Here is a 20,806-nt window from a genome sequence, read left to right on the forward strand (position 1 = left end):
AAGCTTTCCAGAAGGCTCTGTCTTGCCCCTTTGCATGCCAGCCATGGGCAGGGCACCTAGCACCGTGGCCATGCTTGGAGAACAACTCTCTCTTTGTCTGTCTCCCATGCTTCTAAGGCTTCTCTCTACTTCTCTGGCTGCAGGATGTGAGAATTATTCCCCTTGGCACCTTCAGTGTTGTTACAAAACAAGTCGTTGCTGGCAAGAACGGTCCTCTGACTGTTCAGAGACCCGCATTTCGCCTCTCAAGCAACCTTCTGGATCTTCATGGCCTCAGCCACGAGGAGGCCTCTGTTGCTGGTAAGAAGGCAGACTGAAACCTCGGCTTCCCCTGGGGACATCGCGGGGCTGTGGCTCTCTGCTGTTTCCCAGGGGCTGTTAGAAATCGAGACTTGCTGCCCCGGGTGCTGAGCAGAGCTTCAGGGTGTTTTGATTGTCACAACATTATAATGCAGAATCCAACGAGAGTCTCTCGGTGTGTCTCTCTCTTGCACTGGCTCGAACACGTGGCTCCATAGTGGGGCTTTTGTGGCTGCTGCTTCCAGTGCCGTGTAGTTGCCACTGTTGTTCCCCGTTGATGCCACAGCAGCCGTCTGCTCAAAAGGACAAGTCCTTCCTATTGCTTCCTAACACCGATGGATTAAGAGGCAGCGTGGAAGGCTGTTGTGCAGCCCATGTGTTTTCCTCCTCCTTTGGAGCCAGCGTGACATGGCACAGCTAAGGCTCGTCAAAGCTGGCATGGTCTGAGTGCCGGCACCATTCCTCTGTGCACTGCCTTCTGCTGGCAGCTGGCCCCCTTGCTGCTCTGCTTGGCCTGCCCTCCTGCCTCCCGCTCCCAGGAGATGGTCAGGGCTCGCTCTTGGTGTCTGTGCAGGGAAGGAAGCCCTGCGGTAGCCTTGGCCCAGGAGGCTGCAGAGTGCTTTGAATTTGGGCCAGGGAGGGCTGACAGGAGCCTCCTGTGGGGGCTTTTGTGGGGGTTAAAGCAGAGAGCTCTGCAGCTCCGTGCTGCCGCAAGACCTTCAGGCGCCCAGCACTGTGTGGGAGCCTGCTGAAGGGTTCTGTCCGTGACTGTGCTGCTCTTTGCTTGTTGCCTAGGGCGCAGGAAAGCTGAGACCCTCAAGTATCCTCACGTAGCCGTGGCCATCTCCGTGCCTTGGAAAACAGTGGTGGCCTGCGTGGAGGAGACTGTGTACCTTCTGTCTTGCTGCCTGGCCAATGGGAAGAACGTGGCCCTTCTTTTCAAGGGCATTGGCGTGCTTCTCATTGAAGGCAAAGAGGTGACAATGTGGTTTTACAGAGGCTTTCTGTGCAGGCTGAATGCCTCCCCACAGCTGCTCAAAGCTCTTCTGGATGTAAGTCTGCCTTTTTCCACAGCTCTCCTTCTCACCCCTTTGCAAGCCTGGCCAAGTCCAAAGCAACCGCTTTCCCCCCACTGCCGGGTCCTGGGAGTTCTTTCCTGCTAGGCTTCCTCCAGAAGTCTTCCAGAAAGTCAGCCTTTCCTTGGGGTCTTTGTGTTAGGATCCCATTTGTCTCCAGGCCTCCTCTGGCCATGTTTGGGATTGTGGGGCAGTGCGTCCAACAGCTGCTCCTCAAGTTGCAGAAGACTCTCGGGGTTTGTCACAGACAAAGTCATTGCAAGCCAGGGCCTTTGCCCAGGTCTCCAGTGCAGCCGTGTCATTCAGCCTGGCCTTTCTGGTGCAGAAGGCCTCTGTTTGCCTCCCTTGACTTCTCCACTACGCAACAAGTGCTCTCCCACATCAGCCTCTTGGCTCTTGCCCTTGACAGAAGCCTGCCAGTGCTTCTGGCCATCTGCCTGTATTATTCCGCACCTGCTGGTCTGTAGAATGGAGGTGGGGGTGGCTGTGAGCAAGAGCGAGGGGTGTTTCCCTCTTTCTGAGTGGCAGCTTCTTCTCTGATTAGTGGAAACATGGTCTGCCCTTGTGGGCAGCAAGGTCCTTTTCTTCGTAGCATCTCACCCATGTCTCTGCCCTTTGCAGATGCCAGAGATGAGGCATCCAGTTCTCGCAAGCACCCAAACAGCGGCTTCCCTGATCCATTCTGGCTCTCTCATTGTCTTTCCAACGTGAGTACTTTGGTTTGCTCCTTTCCACCTGAGTTCCTGGCTCACCCAGAGAGCAGCTCCTCACTGCAGGTTTGGTCGAGATGTGTTACCAGAGCTAGTGAAGGCTGCTCAGGATGTGCTTGCAGAGCAAGTCTTCCGAGGAGTTGGATCCCCGTGTGCTGCAGCCATGCCCTGGCTTTGTTTGGGCTCTGTGTGGGGGTTCTGCTGAGCTCTGTGCTGGCTCCCACCTTGTGAAGGCCTTTGTTCCACTAGTGGCCCAGGAATGGAGGCTGTTCTTTGCAGATGCTCTGCCCTGAGCTTGGGAGGGATTGCAAGGGCTGTGGAGGTCTAGATTAGAATTTCCTACGACGGTGGAAAGCTGGAGGAAAGGGGCCTTGTCTGATGTGCCTGCACAGGAGCCTGCTCAGGAGCTGTCAGACAGGCTGCAGTGTTGACCTGGAGGGTTTGCTTTGGAAAGCTGAGAAGGAGCTCTCTCCCCAGGGGTAGAGGGAAGGCCTGGAGCAGTGTGAGGAGGAAGCTTGTGGCCCTGCAGGCAGGCATGCTGGGCCCCTGCACTTCCTGAGGGAGTCCTGCAGGAGATGAGACCTGTCCTGCATATTCCCCCTTTGGGAAAGGCTGCTCTTCCTAGCAGCCATGTGTCTGTGTGCCCAGAATTCACAGAAGCAGCAAAGGACACGCAGGGCCCTTCCTTGCGAGTGGTGTCTTTTTCTGGTTTACAGGTATGTGCTTGAGAGTGCCCCTCGAAGACCATCTGTGGGAGCTGTGAAGCCCACGTGGGAAGAGGAGAAGGGACTAGATGTTGCCAGCAGCAAGGAAGGTAATGGAGTGGCTGATGCCTGGCTGGGCTTTGCACCTTCTCCTTTGTTGGTCCTTGGCAGGGCATTGGAGCCAAGGCTGCAGCACCGTGGCTCGCCTAGCATGAGGCACTAGAGGCAAGGCAGCTCAGCCCTGATGGGGAGTCGACAATCTGCTCACTTGTGCCAAGACTTCCTTCCACCTTCAAAGCAATTCGTTCTGCCCTTGCCTTCTGTGTTTCTCCTACACATTCCCAAAGCACAGCCTTTGGCTTGACTGTGTGTTTTCTTCCCTTCTGATTGCAGAGCATGTATCTGGCCAGCGCCTCCTCCAGCGAGAGAGGCAGCCTGAATCCAAAGTGGTGGCTACCACTGTGGAGGAAGGCACGGTGGAGGAAGAGCCTCGAGGCAGCTGAGACACTTGGGGGAATGGCGGAGGGTGACCCTGTAGCCTTGTGTGTCTTGGAGGGTGATGTTTCCCTTGGACACAAGGTCCTGAGGAGCTCTGAATGCCTTTTAAGCTCTGCCACGAGGACTAGGCCTCCCTCGCTGGTTGGGCAGACAAGAGCAAGTGCCTGGCAGAGCCTGCTCTTGGCTTTCTGCCCCCGCTGCCTCTGCTTCCAGCTTCCAGACCTTTGGGCAACTCAATGTAATTGGTCCTTCGGGAAGAGGAGGGCCTTTTCCCCTAGCCCATAGATGAAAGTAAGGAGAATGCTGCTCCTCTGTGGAGAGCAGGGCTGGGTGTCTCAGGGCAATTTTGGAGGCTGAGGAAGAGTCTGCATGCGCTTGTCAAGCCTTGTGAGGAGCTAAGTGGAAAAGCTCAACTGGTGTGAGGTGGAAGAGGGGTGTGCAGGGAATGCTGCTGGAGGGGAGGATGCCTTGGGTGAATATCTCCCCAAAGCTGTGGTGTTTCCCCTTGGGCAATGCCCTTCCTTTGACTGCCAGCAGCAAGGAGGAAGGAGGGTCATTTCCAGGCAGCAGTCAGGGGTGGCGAGCAGCAGGCTCGAGAGGGTGTGGCCATGGCTCAGGCAGCCCTTAGAGGCAAGGACGAGTTGTTTGGGCACTTGGAAGAGGATGGGAAGGAGGGACATGAGTGCCTGAAGACGGAAGGACTGCAAGGGACAGAGCAGTTATTCCCGGTTCCCTTTCTGAAGCTTCCAAGAAAGCTTGTCCTTGGGGGCCACACCGCAGTGGCTACTGGAGTGCTCAGGACAGTGGGTAATGGTGTGTGCTGGACCTGTCCTTGGAGCTGACCCTGCTGCTCTCCTTGGTGCCTGGAGAAAAAGTCCTACTGTGGGCACCCAGAGCTTTCCCTCGGGCACGCTGTGTAGCCCTGGGTGTTTGGGTGGTGGAGAGTCTCTGTGTCACACTTCCCCACGGTGTGTATTTGCAGCATGCTGCCAGCAATTCAGCCTAGCTCTGCAAAGGAGGATTTAGTGGGCTGGAGGAAGCAGCTGCCAGAGGCCAGAGCGGGAGCTGGCGGGCCTGAGATTGGCTATCAGAAGTCAAGAGAGGTAGGTGCTCCTGATGGAGGTCCTTCTTTTGCCAGCTTGCTTTCTGCCAAAGCATCGTGGTGTGGGCACTGGCTGGACAAGAGCCCTTCCCATGGGTTCCGCTGGGCCCTGCCTGACTGTCCCCGGGGTTTGCTGTCAAAGGCGCTGCTTGTGCTCTACTTCTGCAATGCATCTCTCATGATTCCTTGACTCTCCATTAACCTCTCCCAGCAGAGCCTCTGGGGCCCTCGCTCTAGTGGCCGTGGAACTGCTGGGCCTTTCTGCTATAGCAGATGGAGAGATTCTGTTCAGCGGTGTGATTATTCAGATGCTTGGTTCAAACAGGAAAGGGATGTTCAGCCTTGCTGGGCTTCCCTTCAGGGTAAAAGAGCACTGACAGGGAAGGGTCAGAGCAGAGGCTGAGAAAGAACCTTCCCTTCTGGGAAAACAGAGCTGCCGTAACCCCCACTGCCCTCTCTCATCCTCCCTAGCAGGACTGCCCTGCACATTGCCCTAGAGTTTAGTGAGCTGCCTTCCCCTGCACTTGCCTGCCTTGACTTCCCAATGCTCTGCTGGATTAGCCTCTTTGTGCTTGCCCTGGACATAATCCTGCCAGAGCTTTTAGACTTTTGCCTATATTCTCCTACAGCTGGTCTTGTGTGGAATGGAGGGGCTGCTGTGAGCCACAATGATGGGTATTTCAGAGTTTCTGAGAGGCAGCTTCTTCTTTTCTGAGTAGTGGAAACTTTAGCTGCCTTTGCCAGCAGCAAGATTCTTTCCTTGGCAGCATCTCACCGGTGTTTCTCACCTTAGCAGATGCTGGAGATGAGGGACTCAGTCCTCGAAGCCAGCCAGAGGAGTGAGACTGAGGCCCCTTGTGCTCTTCCAAGTATTTTTCCAACGTGAGTACTTTGCCTTGCTTCTTTTCCCCTGACTGACGAAGGCAGCAGCCTCTCAGCACAGGTTTGTTACGGCTGCAGTGCCAGGGCTGGGGGAGGCTGCTCTGAAAGTGCTTTGGAAGCAAGACTTCCCAGCGGCTGCATCCCAGTAGCCTGCACGCATGCTCTGCCTTCATACAGGGTCTGTTGGAGGCCCTAAGCCAAGATTTATGCTGTCTCCCACCACCCAAGAGCTTTATTCTGGACTGCCTTGATGCCTTTCTCTGTCTTTGTCACTGGGTGCCCAGCAGCAATCCATTGCCCATCCCGGAACACAGAGTCCTTGGGGCCACGGGGCAGTGGCTAATGTAGTCGGCAGCACAGCGTGTAATGCTGTGCCTGGGAGCCTGTCCTGGCAGATGACCTTGCTGCTCGCCTTCCTGCATGGAGAGAAATTTTCACTGTGGTTGTTTCTAGACCTCTCCTTCAGGCATGATCTGCAGCCCTGGGTGTTTTGTTAGGGGGTGATCCCCGTTTCTGTTGATGTGACCCCAGTGAGGGGGACACACGTGCTTCTGCTACAGAACTGCCTTCTGCGGTAGAAGCAGGTGCCCAACTTGTCAGGCTGAAATGGGGACCCTACTCCCCCTGTGCTCATGCCACCTCCCCGTGGTGTGTATTTGCAGTCCATTCCTAGGCACCCCAGAGTGCTCTGCCCAGAAGGCAGTGCCAGGCGGGAGGAAGCCATCATCAGAAGGTGGAGCACCTACTGAGTGGCCTGGGAATGAAGTGGACGAGAATGCCAGAGCAGTAAGTGTCACTGCTGGGGGCCCTTCTTTTCCAGCTTGCTTCCTGCAAACTCCTTGTGCTATGGGCGCTGGCTTGCAAGAGCCCTTCCCATGGGTTCACTGAGCCCTGCCCAACATCGCCCAGTCCTGCCTTCAAAGGCATCGGTGGTGAATGTAGTTTTGGAATGCACACGCTGTTGCACCTTGCTCTCTGTGAACACACCAGCAGAGCCTCTGGGGCCCTCCTGCTGGTGGCACTGGAAGTGCTGGGCCTTTCTGTGATAGAAAGTGAAGAGCTTCTGCTCAGCTCCGTGATAATTCGGATGCTTGTTTCAAGCAGGAAAGGGATGTTCAGCCTTTCTGGGCTTCCCTTCAGGGAAAAAGGGTGCTGACAGGAAGGCTCCCGGGAAGGCTCAGAGCAGAGGCTGGGGAAGAACCTTCCCTTCTGGAGAAGCTTCTGAGCTGGCTTCCCATGCGCTTGCCTCCCTTGATGTCTCTGTTCTGTCCTGGATCAGCCTTTTGGCTCTTCCCTGGACAAAAGCCTGCCAGAACATTTAGCTCTTTGCCCATATTCCCCTGCAGCTGCTCTTGTGTGGAATGGAGGGGCTGCTGTGAGCAAGAGCAAAGGGTCAACGGCTGTTTCTGCAATTCTGAGAGGCAGCTTCTTCTCTGAAGCATGGAAACATGGGCTGCCCTTGCCAGCAGCAAGATCCTTTCCTTGGCAGCATCTCACCTCTCTTTCTCACCTTTGCAGATGAAAATACACAGGGATTCAATCCTGACAGCCACTAAAGCAGCTCCGATTGTGTCCCCTGCACCTCTTCCAAACATGTTCCTAAGGTGAGTACTTTCCCTTCCTTCTTTCCCCTCTCCCTGACAAAGGCAGCAGCCTCTCCGCACAGGTTTGTTAGGGCTGCATTGCCAGGGCTGGGGCAGGCTGCTCTGAAAGTGCTTTGGGAGCAAAAATTCCAAGCGGCTGGGTCCCAGTGACCTGCATGCATGCTCTGCCTTCATCTGGGCTCTGTGGGTGGGGAGAGGGTTCTGCAGAGCTCTGTGCTGCCTCCCACTATGCAGGAGCTTAATGCTTGACTGTCTTGATGCCTTTGTCCTTCTTCAACACTGGGTGCCCAGCAACAACCTATTGCCCATCCCTGAACACAGAGTGTTCAGGTCTTATGTAGCTGACAGGACAGCAGGTAATGCTGTGCCTTGGAGCCTGTCCTGGCAGATGACCCTGCTGCTCTCCTCACTGCCTGGAGAGAGTCTCCCTTGGGCTCCTGGAGCTCTCCTTCAGGCATGACGTGCAGCCCCAGGTGTTTTGATGGGAGGTGATGCTCTGATGTGGCCGCAGTCAGTGGGAGCCCTGTGCTTCTGCTGCAGAATTGCCTTCTGCTGCAGGAGCAGGTGTGAAGCTGGTGAGGGCCGGGTGGGGACCCTACTCTCCCTGTGCTCATATCACCTCTCCGCGGTGTGTATTTGCAGGCCAGTGCCAGTCACCTTAGAGTGCTTTGCACAGAGTGCAGCAGCAGCGGGCAGGAAGAAGGAACGGAGAGAAGCCCGAGCACTAGCTGCATGTCCTCTGAGCGAGGACCGTCAGAGGTCTGGCGTGGTAAGTGCTCCTCATTGAGTCAGGCCCTTCATGTGCCAGCCTGCTCTCTGCCCAGGCCTTGTGCTATGGGCGCTGTCTGTACAAGAGCCCTTCCCATGGGCTCTGCTGAGCCTTTCAAGACTTGGCCCGGGGCTTGCCTTCACAGGCACCGCTTGTGCTCCAGGTTTGCAATATAGCTCTTGCTGCTGCGCCCTCCTTGAACACACCAGCAGAGGCACCGGGGTCCCGTTTTTTGGTTGCCTCTGAACTGCAGAGCCTTTCTGCGATAGAAAATTCAGTTTCTGCTCAGTTGTGTGATTATTGAGATGCTGGGTGCAAATGAGAACGGGATGTTCAGTGTGACTGGTCTTTCCTTCAGGGCAGTAGGGTGTTTGTAGGAAGGCGCATGGGAAGGGTCAGAGCAGAGGCTGAGAAATAATTTTCCCTTCTGGGAAAAGAGACCTGCTGCAGCCCCCACTGTACCCTCCTGTCCTCCCTAGCAGGACTGCCGTGCACATTGCCCTTGATCTTAGTCAGCGGCCCTCCCCTGCGCTGCCCTCCCTCAGTCTCTCCCCTAGGCAAGAACTGCTCTCCTGGATCAGCCTCTTGGCTCTTGCCCTGGACAAAAGCCTGCCAGAGCTTTTCCCCATTTGCCTGTATGTCCAGGGAGCAGCTATTGTGTAGAATGGAGGGGTTGCAGTGAGCAAGAGAGAAGGTTGTTTCTGCTGTTCTGAGAAGCAGCTTCTTCTCTGAACAGTGCAAACATTGGCTGCCCTTGTGAGCAGCAAGATCCTCTTCTTGGCAGCATCTCACCTGTGTTTCTCCCCTGTGCAGATGCTGGAGATGAGAGACTCGATCCTTGCAGCCACCAAAGCCCTCGATGTCCAGGCCCGTACTCCCCGCCGCCATATGTTTCCAACGTGAGTATATTTGTTGGCTCCCTAGCCTCCAGTTTAGCAAGGGAGCATCTTCTCGGTGCAGGTTTGTTAGGGCTGCAGTGCCAGGGCTGGCAAAGGCTGCTCTGAAAGTGCTTTGGGAGCAAGACTTCCCAGCGACAGTGTCCCTGTGACCTCCGGGCATGCTCTGCCTTCATATGGGCTCTGTGGGGGGCTTTGGCCAACTCTGTGCTGGCTCCCACCACACAAGGGCTTTATTCTGGGCTGCCTTCATGCCTTTCTCCTTCTCTGTTGCTGGGTGCCCAGCAGCAATCCATTGCCCATCCCGGAACACCGAGTCCTTGGGGCCACGGAGCAGTGGCTAATGCAGTTGACAGGACACAGGTAATGGTGTGAGTTGGAGGCTGTCCTTGTAGGGGACCGTGCTGCTCTCCTTGCTGCCTGGAGAGAAAGTCTCGCTGTGGGCACCCGGAGCTCTCCAGCGGGCACATTGTGTAGCTGTGGGTGTTTTGGCGGGAGGTGATTTCCGTGTCTGTGGATGTGATCCCCGTCAGTGGAACCCCCGTGCTGCTGCTGCAGAACTGCCTTCTGCTGCAGAGGCAGGTGCCCCCCTTGGGAGCGCTGCGTGGAGTCCAAACTCCCCAGCTTCCCCGGGCTCATGCCACCTCCCTGGTGCCTATTTGCAGGATGTTTTCCACCACCCCAGAGTGTTTTGCCAAATGGCCGGCCCCAGGCTCCTGGCAACAACCGCCACGCGCTAGAGTGCGAGCTGTGTGGGCTGTGAATGAAAGCGCTCCGAAGGCAAGACAGGTAGGTGCTCCTTTGTCTGCAGAAGCATTCTTCTCTGGGACAAGAGCCCTTCCCATGGGCTCTGCTGAGCCCTGGCTGACTTGGCCCAGGGCTTGCCTTCAAAGGCACTGCTTGGGCTCTAGTTTTGCAATATAGCTCTTGCTGCTGCGCCCTCCTTGAACACTCCAGCAGAGCCCCTGGGACCCTCTCTTTTTTTCTGGCCATGGTAGTGCTGGGGTTTTCAGTGAGAGACCATGGAGAGTTTCTGCTCAGCTGTGTGATTATTGAGATGCTTGGTGCGAATGAGAAGGGGATGTTCAGCATGGCTGGTCTTCCCTTCAGGGCAATAGGGTGCTGGCAGGAAGGCTCAGGAGAAGGTCACAAAGCCTGGGACATGTTGCGGTGCCCCTTGCTCTTCTGCTGCTGGGGCGGCAGCAGCCGTTGTCCGGCGGGTGCCCCAGGCCAGGTCAGAGCCAGGGGCCTGGTGATTGCCAAGGTCCTGCAGTCCCTGGATGCTGGCGAGGAGCATGTGGAGAGCAGCGGAGTGGACTTGGAAGTGGGGCACATTGCACAGTGTGGAGTTGTCTTGCAGGTGCAGGAGGGTGCTGAGAATCTGGCTGAAGAAAAGCCCAGTATTCAGAAGATCGTCCAATACCAGCTGGGAGAAGACAAGCAAGTGACCCTGAAGGTCTACTTCTCCTGCCTAGAGGAAGAGGAGGAGGGGCTGGACAGTCAAGAGGGGCCTTGCAAGACAGGGCAGGTATGTGGCAGCTCCAGGAGAAGCCTGGCAGAACTGAGGGGCAGTGAGGCAGCAAGGGGTGCCACTTGTAATCCCGGAGCCACTGTGCTGCCTAGAGTGTGCTGTGACTTTTTCTGACATGAGATTTATGTGGCTTAAAGCTTGTCACTAAGTCCCTCCTTGCAGCACTCAGCAAATGCCCAGCACTGCTGTGGAGCTGAAGGGCTGTGGCTGCAAATGGGAGCAGGGTTGAGGGAGTAGAGGAGGAGATAAGCAGGAGGGCTCTGAGGCCGAGTGAGAGAGACAAGGTGTCAGTGCGGCTGCAGCCCTATTGCCCCATGAGCAAGCCACAGGGCTGGCCTGGGCTCAGCCTTGCCTTCCAGCCAAGGGGCAGCTGTTGAGTGCTGAGAATGGCCTCCAACAGTGGCACCTGCAAGATCTGAGCAGCTGAGCGCAAAGGGATGCTTCCAGCATTGGTGTGCCCCTTTGCAAAGCTCTCCCTGACTGCTGAAGCCAAGACGACACAGGTACCTGCCAGTCCTGGTACCAGCAGCCTCCGCCACGGGCTGATGAGCTGTGTCCAAACAAGCTCCCCTGTCCCATGACGGTGAGGCTGGCAACACCCTCAGAAGCTCCCGCAAACATCCCTGGCCCTCACGAGTCTGCAGTCTTCCTGGGCTTTCTGGCAGGGCAGAACACAGCCTGTTCTTTCTGCCTCCTTGTGCAGGGGGAAGAAGAGCCGTGTGCAGAGACACAGGCAAGCGGAAGAAAGAGCAGCAGCAGTGGCAAAGAGACCAGCAGAGCCAGTTTTAGCAGAAGACGCAGCAGCAGTGGCAGGGGCAGTATCAGCGGCAGTGTCAGCGGGAGACCCAGAGGCAGCGGCAGTGGAAGCCCCACTGCAAAAGAGAACGGCAGCCCCAGTGTCAGTAGCAGGCAGCGTGGCAGTGGCAGCGGGAGCCCCGGTGGCAGGCAGAGCGGCAGCCCCAGTGTCAGCGGCAGGGGCAGTGGAAGCCCCACTGTCAGACCAAGTGGCAGCGGCAGTGGCAGTGCCGGACACAGCGGCAGCGGAACTGGAAGCCCCAGTGGCAGACGCAGCAGCAGATCCACTGGCGGTGGCAGCGTCACTGGAAGCCCCAGTGGCGGGCACAGCGGCAGCCCAAGTGCCAGCGGCAAACACAGCGGCAGTGACAGTGGGAGCTGCAATGTTGGACACAGCGAGAAACCCGCTCGTAGCAGCAGTGGCAGTGGAAGCTCCAATGCTGGACACAACGGCAGCCCCACTGGCAGTGGCAGCGGCACACGAAGACCCAGTGTCAGACAGAGCATCAGTGGCAGTGGGAGCCCCAGGGGCAGTGGCAGTGGCCACAGCAGCAGCCACAACAGCAGCAGCAACAGCAGCACCAGCACTGCTTGTGAGCCACGCGAGCACCCAGGAAGTTCTCTGAAGCTGAATTAAACCAACTGCCCCAAGTTGGGTGGCTCTTGGCTGGGTGTGTGGTGAGCTCGTCCGTTTGCAGCGTGGGAGCTTTGGGGAGGCCTGAAGAGCAGAGCTGAGGAGTCAGGGCTCAGGGGCTGCTGCCAGGGCAGCTCGCCGCCGCGGTCGTGCTGTGGCTCTTTGGCTGCAGCTGCGGTGGCTGTGGCCTAGGGGTGTGCTGCGTCTTGTTGGTGCTGGGGAGAGGCGTGGAGAAGGCCGTGCCATGGCCAACGCATGTCCTGGGGGCAGGGGGCCTGTGGGGAGAGGAGGAAAAAGCTGCTGTATGCCTCTGAGGGGAGGAAGTGCTTGAGCCTGGGCCCCCTTGCTGGGGCCCAGTGCTGGCTGCATGGTGGGAGGGAACTGCCAGCTCTTGTGTGTGTCTTGGGTGCCCTAGAGTGCTGGGCTTTTGTGGGTGTGAGGGGAAGAAGGTGGGTGCCCCAGGCCAGAAGGGGAAGCGGCCACCCCGGAGGCTTGGTGCCAGCAGCGTCCATGGCCACCTGGGCTGTAGCACCCAGGAACTAGTGGAGTTGCAGAGCCGGAGGGCAGGTAGGAAGGAGAGCAGCAGAGCCCAGAGGCTGGCCTTGAGGCGAGCAGGCTTCCCCTTCTGCAGAGACCTGCTAGGGGGATGCCAGGGGAGGCAGCTCAGAAGGGCAAAGGAGCTCAGGAAAGCTGGCAGGCCTTTAAGCTGCTGAAGGAGAGCCTCCTCCAAGTGCCACTCTGCTCCACCTTGACACTCCAGCAAGCCCAAGTCAGGGCAAAGCCTGCGGCCCCTCACTAGCAATGGCGATTCTGGAGGACCAGGCTTCATCGTTCCATCTGGTGCGTGCGCATCTGCAAATGCAGGAGCTTTGCTTGAGAGCCTGCTCAGGGAGACTTTCATCAGCACTACATGAGGATTGAGTCCCCTTCTCTCTGCAGACTGACAAGCCTCGGTAAGGATCCGCACCTCAGACCAGCTTCTAGCCTCTTTGTCCTCCACGCATTTTCCATTCCCCCCACAGCAGGAGCTGCGAGAGAAAGCGTCCATCACAGAATCATCGAAGGGTGGAGGTTGGAAGGGGCCTCTGGAGATCATCTCGTCCAGCCCCCCTGCTCAAGCAGGGTAACCTACAGCACACTGCACAGGATCACACCAGGCAGCCTCTGAATGTCTCCAGAGAAGGAAACTCCACTGCCTCTCTGGACAACCTGTCCCAATGCTCGGTCACTCTCACCAGAAAGAAGTTTTTCCTCAGAGTCAGGTGGAGCTCCCTGTGTTCTTGTTCGTGTGCACTGCCTCTTCTCCTAGCACTTGGCACCACAGAAAAGAGCCCGCTCCCATCCTCTTGACACCCTCCCTTGAGGTATTTGTAGACATGGGTAAGATCCCCTCTCAGGCTTCTGGAGGCTAAACAAGCACAGCTCTTACAGCCTTTCCTCCTTAGAGAGATGACCCAGCCTTCTAACCATCTTCATAGCAGTACATCAACTCTGGCAAGTCCCGTGGAGAAGACTGCAGACATCCAAGATGCCTGTGCCCATTTTCTCCACAAACACGGAGGTTCTGCTTGCAGACTGCAGCTCACGCTGTACTTGAGGCCAGGGTTCCGAGAGCTGCAGCCCGCAGTGGGAGAAGAGGCCTTTGCTGTCTTTGGGCTCATTCCTCAGCTCTGTGCTTGCGTCCTATTTTCTGCCAGATTCTGCTCTTGCACCTCCCATCCCTGAGGGGAAGACAAATGGAACAAGCCTGCCCTTCAAAGGTAGGACTCTGAGAGACAAAAAGAGGTTGCGCTTGCAAACTAAGCAGCAAGCGGAGGAAGCCAGAGCTCCTGTGCTGGGAAACACGAGGCATTAGACAGATCTCATCCGAAGCTGGCATCCTTTGATGGCTTTGCCATGGATGCCGAGGGAGTGAAGAGGCTTAGGCCAACAGCTTTGCAGAGCAGGAGCAGAGAGCACTGGCTCCAATCACATGGTGTTTCAGCACAGGCTGGAACAGCAGCAAGTAGGTGCAGAACAGCCAAGAATGCACTGATTGCCCCAGCAGGGTCTTCTTCCAGCAGCCTGGGGCCTGGGAGCTTCGTCAGCCAGACGCAGGAGCCACAAAGCCTTTGCCTGCTTGGTCCTTTTAGAAGCGCACCCCCACCTTGGGCTGAAAGCACACCGTCAACCTGTGGCAGGGTCACATGCGGCTCCTTGCTTGGCTTCTCTCTTCCTCTTCAAAGCACTTCTGCTGGGCTTCTTCTCACCTCTGCAGGGCAAGGAGATGCGGCTTTCAGCGACCTCTCTCTTGCCTCTCCTTCCTGACCAAGAGCTGTTAGCTCACAGCCTGCCCCGGTGCATGCAAAGTTCAGATGTGGTCATTTACTCCCCAACAGGCCTCACTCCTCCTGCAGCAAATACCCTCTGGCACTTTATTGCCCAGCCATTCCCTGTGCTTTGGTCCTTCTGTAGCTCTTATTTGGGGAGCCTATAACATGGAGAGGAATGAGAGGTTCTGGTTTTGGTTTGTTTGAAAAGATTGATCCCTACCAGAAGCAAGCAAGGCAGAAAGACATCTTGGGCTGGCTTTTTCCTCCAGACCACGTTTGTCACAGCAGAGAGTCAGCTGCCCGTATGGGAGCATGATTTGGATCGGAAAAGGGTGCGGGAACTCCTCATCACAAAGGCCTTAAGCCATACTGGGGAGCCAAAGTCCTCAGCGAAAGCCCACAATTTTCTCAGCCTGGTCTTCAAGTACGGCCTCAGAACACAAGTGGGCCTCTTGGCATGCTGGGCTGCCACCTTCAGCAGGAGCTCTCCTGGACGGGCTGAGTTCTTGCTTTTCTCTTTACTCATACAATTTCAAGAAGAAAACAAGAACTCCCCACCAGTGTCCCCGGCCACACTGAGATGACTGTGGCTCCTAATGGCTCCATTCGCACAAGGGCCCAGGAAGAGTCTGCATAGGTATTGTCAGAGAAGGAAAGCTCCTCAGATCCACTGGAGATGTGGGCCTTCCACTCGTGTATGCAGTGTGCTTCCCAGGCTCTGACAAAGGAAAGGTATGGGCGGAGGAGGAGGGCAAACTGGTTCCTCTGGAGTCCCTGCTTTGTGACAGGACCTATTTCAAAGCACAGAGCTCTCAGAGAGGTCCTTTTTGCTCCAGGATCTTTTCCTCACCCAGCACTGTGATTTGTTTCTCTACAGCTTTCAACATTTGCTGGCGTGTCCACAAACCTATTGCGTAACACTAGCATTTTTGAATGTCATCCCGTGCTGACTGGCAGCAATGTCATTTATTGGCTTCTGAGACTTTATCTGATTGTGCTCGATGCAGGAAGACACTGAGGGTCTTCTTGGTTGGTTTACATAGTCCTGTAGAGGAGCTTCCCTGGAAAAAAACGAAGTTTCGACAGGGCAAGTGGTACCCGTGTGTGTGTTTGTGTATGCATATACATCTCCATCGAGAAGGCTCAGCAGAAAGCGGCTAAAAGATTTGTCCTCCATAAAACTGCCTTTCTGAGCTGTGAAAGAAGATGGGACGCTTGGAGACAGAGAGACCTGCAGGGGTCCAGGTTGGCCAATGGTGTAAGTAGATATGGTCGGTGGGTTTTCTGAAAACGTGTGGGGCATATCACAGAATCACAGAATGGGTAAGGTTGGAAGGGACCTCAGGGGATCATCTAGTCCTACCTCCCTGCTCAAGCAGGGTCACCTAGACCATGTTAGACAGGGTTGCATCCGGGCAGGGTCTGAATCTCCCCAGAGAAGGAGACTCCACAATGTCTCTGGGAAACCTCTGCCAGTGCTCGGTCACTCTCACAGGGAAGAAATTCCTCCTCATATTGAGGCGGAGCTTCCACTGGTTCAGTTTGTGCCCGTTGCCTCTTGTCCTGTTGCGTGGCACTAGTGAAAAGAGTTCGGCCCCATCCCTTTGACGGGGATATCCAGTGGAATTTCCTTCACTCTCTTTCAGGAGCCTGTTGAGTGATAAACACAAAAAATCAAATGTCTTCATCTGTGTGGGCCCCTTTCATTTTGAGTTCCTCTGAGGGCTTTACATCTCTCTACATTTTTGCACCATCCACTCCCATGTACTATTTATTTCGACAAATGCTTTGGGCTACATGTGCTGTAAAACTAACACTGGATATTTTTCCCCTCTCCCAGGTGCAGGTGAAGTTGGAAGTGCATGTGTTGGCCTCCATGCATCTACTGAAGGATCTGCAGCAAATGCACATGTACCCCACGACTCCACTTTCCCAGACAATACAGAGGCATTGTGATATTCTGAGCAGAAAGGATGTGACCGGCACAAAACACTATGCAATGCTGGTGAAAAATATTTGCTTTACACAGCACGGTAATGGTTTCCCACTAAGTGGTCTGGCTGTGAGAAATCCTTGCCGCAGGCTGAACCTAAACTCCAAGGGGTTTCAAAAACTGCCAGGCACACTGCACTTCCCCCTAACAAGCCTGCAGGGATACAGAGCTTGTCTGGCACCGTAAAGTCCATGTCCCTTCTCGTGCGAGTAACCAACTGGCTAACCTTTCTTCTGCAGCTTGGTGGAGCTGCCTAAACATTTTGTATGGAAGCACATGTGTGGTCTTGCTCAAGTCAGGTGCTGCCTTTTAGCCAAAGCAGTCCCTCTGCTCCCTTCCATTCTCTTCCTGCTACAGACATGTAGCGTTTTCAGCGTTCTCTTAGCACTGAGCACATTGCTCTTGGATCTGTTCTGTGTCCCCTACTTCAGTCCTCATGCACTGGAAAACCCTCCAGTGCAGCCCAGCATGGCCACTGGCAGGCACAAGGCTTTGATGCTGAGTGTGAGGGCACTTGTGCCTTGCACCTGGAAGCCTCGCAGCAGGAAAATGGTGTCAGTGCTGACAGGGAGGTGATTCCAGCCCCACCCACCTGGAAGCCAGGAGGAGGAACCTTGCTGCTGCTTCTGCTAGTGAGCTCACTTGGGCCTCAAGACCTGAGAGGCCACCAGTGGCCACAAGGCTGCTGTTAGTGCCTAGGAGGGCACAACCAGCCTGAGGAAGCAGCAGGGGTGTTGGTGTTAGAGAAATACTGTGGGAAAAACCTTGCAAATAGTTAACAAGACTCAAGGACACGGGGGAGAGAAAAACAGTACTGCAAAGGATAACCAGCTCCGGCTAAGTAACCTTGATGAAACCACAACGCTTTGAAGATTGCGAGGGGTAGATAAGACAAACACAGCAGAATAACCCAGAAGTGACCTCAGGTTCATTAAGGCTTATTAACATATTAAACTTCACACCCCTAAATGAATAATGAGATGGAAATGACATGATAATGATGTTACCGCCTCTTCTTCACTTCCTATGCTAATTAACAAGAATGTGAAAGCGCAAGCGCAGAGCAATTACCTGAGTTAACGAAACTGTAACCAATAGGAAAACTTGCATGAAGTACTCTTTGAAAAGCGTGTATAAACAAAGAATGAGAGGGGGAGGAGGTGTGCTAGCTCTGTGGATTTACCAGCTAGCCCCCATCTCTGCGCAGAAATGAAATCAACAAATATCTCGACCCTTTGTGTCTATTGGTTGCATGCACACCAGGTAACAGAACCCAGATTTTGGGACAACAGTTTGGCGACCCAGATGGGACTTGCCAGAAGGCCTTGCCCGGATCATCTTGCCGTTCCCGACAGCGGACTGGATCGGATCGAGCTCCAGGATGCACCGACCTGTTGATCGGGGAGTCCTCTGACCTCCCTCCGAAGTTGGGATGACAAGAGGCTCAAAGGTGCAACGCCGACCAGAGATATTTGTGCCAGGGCGAAAGGGGGGTGAATCTTTGGATTGGTGAGTATCAAATTTACTTACTTACGTGGAAGACTATGTTGAATTACGTCGCACGTAGACGCTCGGCAAAGGTTGCCTTAAATTGGCCAGAGGGGTCAGAGCGGAGTGCACACAAAGGTACGGGAAAAAAGTTATTTCTAAGTAATAAGGTTGGTATTTCTCGGTAATTAACATGGGATCAAGCCAATCCACGATTCCTCCCTGTAGCCCTTTGGGTTGTATTTTGAAACACTAGAATATTTTTGGAGGAGATCGGATGACAAAAAAAAGAAAGAAAAGATGTTGTAATCAATGGTGGCCAATGTATAAGCTGGAATGTGATGAGCAATGGCCAAAAAATGGGACCTTGAACTGTAACACTATATTACAGTTACTGCTGTTTTGTTGCCGGAAGGGGAAGTGGGATGAAATACCCTATGTGGAGGCTTTTGTGTCGCTATATAGGGAAGCAGAAATTCAGAGGGAATGTGAACCTATAAGTAAGGAGGAATCTGTAATGGTTGCAGTAGGAAAGAAGGAAGAGAGCGGGTATTGTGCTAACAGACAAATTCTGAATGGAGAGGAGCAGGAGGATGTACAACTACTGACAGTGCCCCCCTCTTGTGGAAACGATTCCACCGCAGTTGAAGCATCGGCCCCCCCCGCTAGAAAGCCAAGAGTACAGCCCTATTTCTGGCCGAACTAGGAGACGGAAACAACCTGTTCTATAGGCTCCTTTGAGACAAGCGGTGGGACCAGAAGGGCTGCCAGTATTTGTACATGTTCCTTTTACAGCCTCGGATTTACTAAACTGGAAGCAGTCTGTTGGATCATATAGGGAAAATCCTGAGAAGCTGCATCAGCTTTTGGAGACTATTATGATAACTCATAATCCGAACTGGGGAGATGTGCAGGCGCTGTTGAATGCTTTCCTGACGGGAGAAGAAAGGAGGCTGGTAATTGCTAAGGCAAAAGAAGAGGGTGAGAGAAGGGACAGAAAGGGGGAACCTGAGGTCTATTTACGCACCAGAAAGGATCCAGAGTGGGATCCAAATAGGAGTGGGGGTAGGGAGCTATTGAGGCAGTATCAACAGCTAATCTTATACGGGTTTCGGTACAGAGTTCCAAAACCAAAGAACGCATCAAAACTGTATGAAGTAAAGCAAGGGCCTGAAGAAAATCCCTCGGCCTTTTATGAAAGATTATGCGAAAGAGCCAGAAAATGGACAGACCTGGATCCAAATGAGGAAGCGAATCAAAGGCTGTTTAATATGCTCTTCATTGGCTAGTCAGCTCAGGATATTCGAAAGAAGCTGCAGAAGGTAGATGGAGCTGGGGGAATGTCTATTCCACAGCTGATAGAAATAGCGTATAAGGTACAGAATAATCGAGATGAAAAGAGAACAAGAGAAATCGAATGAAACTTCAGGCTTCTCTCCTGGCAGCTGTCCAGAGGAATGAATTCCAAGGCAGGGGCAGGGGAACAGGGGCAGGGAGAGGTAACAGAGGAAGAAGAGGTGGAAGGGGAGGGAGTCCAGGAGCAGGCCTCCCTAGACCCGCTTTGGGTCCAAATCAATGTGCAATTTGTAGGCAGGAAGGGCACTGGAAAGATGAATGTCCAAATCAAAGAAGGATAACAAAGCTACAGAGCCCAGCAAACACCAACCTAATTATGTTAGAGGAGTTAGATATGGAATGAAGGGGACCGGGGGAGAAATTTAGAATTTCCTCAGCTGATCCCCTGGTTCCAGTAAAGCTGGGGAATGAAACTATAGATTTTTTATTAGATAGTGGAGCCACTCATTCAGTGATAACTAGTTGTAAAGGACCCTTAAGTAAGACTGCTACCACCATTGTTGGGGCTACGGGAAGGAAAGCTTTGAGGCCATTTTTGCAACCAATGGAGTGCATGACTGGAGGTACTAAATTGACTCATGAATTTCTCTCTATGCCAGAGTGTCCCCTCCCTTTATAAGAACGGGATTTACTATGCAAACTGAATGCGCAGGTGACCTTTTCTGAGAGTTCCGTGCAGCTCCACAGCCCTCCAGAATCGGCATGGAGAGCACAGATCTGCCTTTTGATGGGATCGGCTCCAGACGATAACAGTGCAAGTATCCCTTCAAGTGTATTGGATGCGGTGATTCCCTTGGTTTGGGCCTCAACAAAGCCAGGCAAAGCAAAAAACGCAACTCCGGTCAAAACAGAGCTACAACCAGGAGCGAAGCCAGTTAGAGTGCATCAGTACCCTATCAAGCTAGAAGCACGTAGAGGATTGGAACCCCTAATTAATGCCTTCTTGCAATATGGCTTGCTTAGAGAGTGTCAGTCTGAATTCAATACACCAATCCTGCCAGTAAGGAAACCGCACTCCCAAGAATATCAACTGGTCCAGGACCTGAGGGCAGTGAACCAAATAACAAAAGATATCCATCCAAGTGTGGCAAACCTATATACTCTTTTAGCCTCGGTGCCTGAGACTAACAGTTGTTTTACAGTGCTAGATTTAAAAGATGCCTTTTTTTCTGTATTCCTATAGAGGAACAAAGCCAGACAATTTTCACCTTTGAATGGGAAAGTCCCACTACGAGGAGGAAGGAGCAGTTATGCTGGACGGTCCTTCCTCAAGGATTCAAGGACAGCCCTACCGTGTTTGGTGAGATCTTGGCCAAAGAACTAGCCCAATGGCAGGAAGGTAACAAAAATGTCACTCTTTTACAGTATGTGGATGACATTTTGAGTGGAGCGGATTCAGAGCAAATATGTTTAGAGGCGACAGTGAGTCTGTTCAATTTTTTGTGGGCTTGCCGGGTATCGTGTTTCAAAGAAAAAGGCTCAGATTGCGAAGAAGGAAGTCCAATATCTTGGATTTAAAATATCAAAAGGACAACGTGCACTAGGAGCGGAAAGAAAAGAGGCTATATGCCGAATTGCAGGACCCCGCACAAAAAGACAGCTGAGGGGATTCTTGGGAATGGCAGGATTTTGCCGTATATGGATCCCTAATTTTGTGCTGATAACTAAACCTTTATATGCAGCCCTAAAGGGTCCGGGAGAATGGTTAGAGCGGACCCTAGAATGCCGTGCTAGTTTCGATGAAATAAAAAAGAAATTGATGGAAGCTCCAGCACTGGGACTCCCAGATATGGCTAAACCCTTTCAATTGTATGTGCATGAGCGGCAGCAGGTGGCCTCGGGAGTAATGACCCAAGTGCTTGCGAGCTGGAAAAGACCGGTGGCATATCTTTCTAAACAATTAGACAAAGTAAGTAAAGGATGGCCGGCCTGCCTCCGGGCTATAGCAGCCACCGTCTTACTAATCCAAGAGGCCCGCACATTGACTCTGGGACAGCCCTTAACTGTTTTTGTACCACATGCAGTATCAGCAATTTTAAATCAAAAGGGGCATCACTGGATTTCCCCGAGCAGACTGGTAAAATATCATCCTGTGTTATTGGAACAGGGAGATATTACCTTAAAGGTGGTTTCGACCTTAAACCCCGCTACTCTGC

Source organism: Rhea pennata, unplaced genomic scaffold (assembly GCF_028389875.1).
Source record: "Rhea pennata isolate bPtePen1 unplaced genomic scaffold, bPtePen1.pri scaffold_33, whole genome shotgun sequence".
NCBI classification, from domain to species: Eukaryota; Metazoa; Chordata; class Aves; order Rheiformes; family Rheidae; genus Rhea; species Rhea pennata.